We start from the raw sequence: 6,000 nt of genomic DNA, 5'->3' as shown, positions 1-6,000 counted from the left end.
GCCTGCCAAATCGCCACATAGAGGATCTATCCTATGTCTGTATATGGTTTGGTTGCCATGGAATTAGCTGAGTTCACGTCCTCCCCGTGAGCACAAGTCCAGCACGTCATGTGGGTTGTCTTGGGGTGTGGGTGTTTACTCGCTCTAGCGCCTCCTTACCGCTCACGTGGTCGCCCTGTGTACTTGAGGACTCTGGCGATGATGTATGGCTTTGTGCCACTAGCGCGTGCTCTGTACGTCGCATCTATGCTGCGATCACATGACCGCTAGCATTGGATGTGCTTCATGCGCGTGCGCTGGCGTTCCTTAGCTGACGGACACCACGATTCAGGTATATGATGATAGGCTATAGAAACTTTGTGCGCCTTTTTTGAAGCTACTTGGGATTGGATATGGGATTTGTTTACAAATGAAGAGTCGTGGATTGGTGGAATATTACCATGACAACGGAATAGCGATACTACGATTGGGGCATTTCTTTGTGGCTATGTTTCTATTTATATTCTGTGCATATTATTCACGTGATGTATAGGATATTGTGTGTCAAAGTGTCTGTATTTTACTATATATGTATTTTTTGCACATATTGTTTTGTTTTTTTATGAGATTTAATAAAGGCCGCCCCTTGATGGTGATTGGTGCTTGAATAGGCTCCACACTATTTAAGGTCATTTGTACCATATTGTATACTTGACAAAGGCCATGTTTGGCCGAAACGTTGTATTATATGATGGCAGAATAAAGACTTTGTAAACGTTTTTCACCTGGAATGGATGCTGCTCTTTCTTCAACATTTGTGAGTATTGGTCCAGTTGGATCCATGGACTTTAGAGCGTGCACCTTGATCATCTGAGTGCTGTTGGTTGATTGCCTTATACAGGCACTACAGGGTCACAGACACTCGGCCAAGAGTCAGAGTATAAACAATGAGGAATGACCCCACAATGAGGCTATAAGAAGCCTCCCAGAATCCCATTGTGAGGCCATCCAGATTAACCTCTGAACTACCTAATCCTACAAACTAAGCAGATCATGACAGTTACCCCATTGGTCACAGCGACCCAGTTAGAGACTATACTATTTAGAACCACCCTCTGCTTTCTATCACTAAGCCAGTTACTAACCCATTTACACACATTTTCCCCCAGACCAAGCATTCTCATTTTGTGTACCAACCTCTTGTGCGGCACGGTATCAAACGCTTTGGAAAAATCAAGATATACCACGTCCAATGACTCACCGTGGTCCAGTCTATAGCTTACCTCTTCATAAAAACTGATTAGATTGGTTTGACAGGAGCGATTTCTCATAAACCCATGCTGATATGGAGTTAAACAGTTATTCTCATTGAGATAATCCAGAATAACATCCCTCAGAAACCCTTCAAATATTTTACCTACAATAGAGGTTAGACTTACTGGCCTATAATTTCCAGGTTCACTTTTAGGCTGCTTTCACACATCAGGTTTTTGGTTTCAGGCACAATACGGCAGTTTCAGGCACAATCTGGATCAGTTTTTTTCTTTTCTTACGCCTGATCCGTTTTTTCCCCATAGAGTTGTATTACTGCTGGATTGTGCCTGAAGGACATGTGTTTCATCCGTTTTGTGCCGGATCCGTCCCTTCAGGCTTTTTTGCCGGACACAAAAAACGTCTCCTGCAACGTTTTTTGTGTCCGGCGAAAAATCCTGAAGGGACGTTTCTGGCAATAAACACATGGAACTGATGTGTGAAAGTAGCCTTAGAGCCCTTTTTGAATATTGGTACCACATTTGCTATGCGCCAGTCCTGTGGAACAGACTCCGTCGCTATAGGGTCCCTAAATATAAGAAATAATGCTTTGTCTATTACATTACTTAGTTCTCTGCAGTAACGCTGCAGAAGTCACGTGGGACCGGAGCGGCGCTGGAAATCGGAAATGATGGCGAGCGGTAGGTATTTAATTACACTTACACATTCTTGATAATTTGGATGTATTATTGTATAAAACTTCTTTTGCTTTATTCTGGCATCTTTACTAAGTCCTGTCTTCTCTTTGTAGCTCCAAATAATATTGACAACACCAACGCGATATTTTATTCCCATCAGTATCAGATGATCGAGATTAGATAAAAGATTACTTGTCAATGTATACAATGATATTCTTCCCCAGAAATAATGTTCCAGATGATATCTGAGGCATACAGAGATTCACTAAGACCCCCACAGACTATTGGCACCAACTTAATGGCACCATACAACTGCAAGGGCTGATTATTATTATTCTGCACCTGTATAATCTTTGGATAACAGGGTTAAATATTTTTTCGGTATCTTTTAGCCCTCCGGCTTGTAACACGATAAGCAGCATTCTGCGGGTTCTTCAGTGTCTTCCCTCTAGCACTGTAAATATGAAGCATTTATGTGTCTATGTGATCTTAGCATGCCACATTAAAAGTTGTATTGTCAAATGGACGGTCTCAAAACACAACACGTTCTAGATGGTTCTGTCTCTGGCCTCTGCCTTACTAATTTACTGTAGTTATGACAAAAATGTGAAAGTGCTTTGACTCCCATACACACAAAGTTAGCAGGTAGAAGGAATTTGCAGGTGACACCCTTTCCACACCCCCGCCTCCGAGAGGAGTGAGTCACGATCTACGAGCTACAAGTCATACGGATGTTTTCTTGCCTGCCCTCACTAGAGTCCATCTATACCTATACGAGAGGTGACTCCTGTACCTACAGACCACTGGTCCTGCTGCGGTGAGTAGTTTATGTACTTTTTCACTGTTGCTTTGCGTTCTAATTTATTTATAACTGTATTTTGCATCATTTTGGATATTCGGTTTATTATGTTCTGCGCTACTCCTGTGTCACCATGTGTAGACTGGTACATGACCATATCATCTGTGTGTTGCATTACTTATTTCATATCATTTCACATATAAGTATTGTTTATGTTGTTTTTTATATTTTTTTCTAATTCTTCGTTACCAATAAAAAGACAGCCGAGAGCACGGGAACTGTAATGCTACTCCTCCGATGTTAGCAAATGCAATGCTACACATGTTTAAACCTAGATATAATAGAAATATAGTCTAGAGAATTCTTTACATTCACGCTGCTCTTGTTTTTTTTATGATAATTATATCTTACATATGAATATTATATGTCTGAGGCTAGTTCTTTAGGTTATTATTATGCTTTGTAGGAGAAACGTTGCATCCCACTCAAGCACATGAATAAGATTAGATCTTTTTATTGGAAATATCTCTAATTTCTTATTATAAGTTGATCATTTAATAATTGATTTTGTATATCGTTGATTTTTAAATACCGTATGTAACACTTTAAGATGTAAAACTTGAGACCTGGGTAAATAACATTATTATATGTCATTTTAAATAGCAGGAATGACTGTAATAATGACATCTCTCTTGGGAATGCACTGAGTGGATCGCAAATGACGAAATGCCATTAGTGTTCTCCCCTCCACTGTGCATAGGACACTTATAAAAAGACAGGTTTACCCACCCCAACCTGGAAAAACTAGTTGAGTTACTTTTCATGGTCATGAATAGACAGGGATTGCATTTTTAGTACTTGCTGTATGATTGTGAATTGTCAAATTTGTCAGACTGGGTGGGATGCACAGGATCAGCTGGGATTACCACAGGGGGATAATTTTGGGTTACGTGGTATTTTTAGGCAAGGCTAATAATAAATCTGTTCATTTCTACAATGGCTGACTAGTAAAGAACATCACCATGGGACGTGTAAAAAGGGTTTTCAAAACCTCACCAAGATCTCTTCTGTGGGTGGCGTATAGCATCATAAAATCCATGTACAATGGAAGGTCTGGTTTATCGTCCCCAGCTAGCCACGGCATTGGCGTCAAAGCTTATTGGGGGCATGCCAGTACAAGAGGACTCAAGCTGTGTTCACACTGGGTTGATCTATTGTTAAAAAGTCACATTAGTGTTATATAGACACGTTTTATTAGAAGTGTTTGTACTGTAATTACATACTCAGCAGCATTTCACTCTTAAGACCATAAAAAACCCAACACGACTGATGGAAATTACATATCTCAGCATTTATTGGCTGCTTAACATCTAGAACCAACGTGTGGGTTTTATAGATGTAATGGCGACGTGTATGGGAAAGGAGAATTATTGCTGTAATAAGATCCCAGCATATTCGCAATATCCCTAGTTTCATGCAGTCTGTGAGAACACAGTGGGTGCAATTGACTTCTGAATTGTAACTAGTTGGAAAAGTTCTTTGAAATCAGTTACAATAGTATTGGTATAACTAATTAGTCCAGTCAGCCATTCATTGACTGTATTGTGTTGGTAGCACAGTGGTCTTGGCTTCACAATAAACCAGGTCAGCATCTGCATTGTTACCTGTGATGGCATTGTCCGGGATACTTCACCCTTATACTCGAAAAACCTACAGGTATCCAAGCTCTCTGCCTACAAACCTGTATGCGGGTGTATGCCAGAGAGATAACTGTACTATGTGAGTCTGAATGAGACAGACATGAGTGTATACAAGACTTCTTGTTAGAGATAGAACTTAGAGGAAATTTGTCAGCAGGTATTTGCTCTATCATCTGAGAACTGCATGATGTAGGGGCACAGACCCTGATTCCAATGATTTTTTGCTTACTAGGCTGTGTTTTGTTTCGATAAAATCAATGTTTTATCAGCAGGAGATTATCACTAGAGAACTAGATGCCTTCTGATCCAGCCTCACACCCCCTCAACTGATTTTCAGCTGTCAATATACAGTGTATACAGAAAGCAGCTAATCAGTGGTGTGGGCGGTGTTATACAGGGATCAGCATTCTGAGCTCTGTTGGATCTGCAGCAGACAAAATTTTGATTCTGTCATACCTGCTGCATCCAGTAAGCTATGTAACACATCACTGAAATCAGGGTCTTTGTCCCTACATCATGCTGCTGTCAGATTACATAGCAAAAACCTGCTGGCAGATTACCTTGCAAGGGGTTGTCCTGGACTGTCACATTGATAGCATATCCTTAGGGCAGGACATCAATATCTGATTTGTGGGGGAGTGACACTCGTCTCTCCCAATGATGCGCTGATCCCGATGGCAGCAGTAACTGGATGCACGGAGTTGCAGAGCTGCACTGCACTGCTCCGTCTATTGCATAGTGGTTGGGCTGAGTACTTCTCATTTGCCCCCATTCTAATGAACCACCAGCACCCGGAACAGCTGACCAGCAGGGGGCCGGGTGCTGCACCCCCATCAATCAGATTTCGATCATTGTAAGGGTATGTGTCCACCTTCAGGTTTGGTCGGTGCGGCAAACCCGCCCCCTTCTGTGACGCGATGATGTCGGATGTGTTCATAGCACACATCCGGGATCATCGCACCCCACCATAGGGCCCTGTGTTATACCTTGCGGCGACGCAGCATCGCCGCAAGGTATACGGACATGCTGCGATCTTAAAAGATGCGCCACATGTCCGGAGTCGCAGGGCCACTGGGTGCGTGTTACCACGCATAGTGGAGACTGGATTTCATTAAATCCCCTCCACTATGCTGTAACATCTGGACGCTGCGTGTTTGACGCTGCGTCTCTATGCAGCGTCAAACACGCAGCGTTTCCTGAATGTGGACACATACCCTAAAAGTCCTGGACAACCCCTGTCATAGAACTGAATCAGATGTATAGTCAGATGTCACCAAATAAAGATCTTCCAGTGTCCATGGATATCCGTGAGATACTTTTTGAGATATTATTATGATGCTGTAACATTTATCACAGATAATCACTAAGAAATCAGTACAGTGCAGAGCATAATATAACAGAAGTCTCGGGATAGGAGAATGTCCAGGTGTTTCCCTTGGCTGGTAGATGATCTTTAAGTTCTGCTGGATGGTATTTTTAGATTGTTCCTTCTCCAGATTTGGGAAAATTGGACAGATGAAATATCTTGGATATTACATCACTCAAATCAGCACCATTGCTACTTTAACCTCTT

General features: G+C 41.9%; 1 protein-coding gene across 5 annotated transcripts in view; it reads left to right on the top strand.

Moving 5' to 3' along the window:
• The first annotated feature begins 2,622 nt into the window (after positions 1–2,622).
• Positions 2,623–6,000, top strand: part of SCEL (sciellin) — a 117,361-nt gene continuing 113,983 nt past the window's right edge. For all 5 annotated transcript variants that reach the window (XM_069758077.1, XM_069758076.1, XM_069758075.1 and 2 more), the window contains exon 1: positions 2,623–2,745. The gene's annotated coding sequence lies outside the window, so the exon portion shown is untranslated. The remainder of the gene's footprint in view (positions 2,746–6,000) is intronic.

The sequence above is a fragment of the Ranitomeya imitator genome, chromosome 3 (assembly GCF_032444005.1).
Source record: "Ranitomeya imitator isolate aRanImi1 chromosome 3, aRanImi1.pri, whole genome shotgun sequence".
In the NCBI taxonomy this organism is placed as follows: Eukaryota; Metazoa; Chordata; class Amphibia; order Anura; family Dendrobatidae; genus Ranitomeya; species Ranitomeya imitator.
Note: the sequence above shows the minus strand (reverse complement) of the source record. Positions and strands in the feature narration are given on the sequence as shown.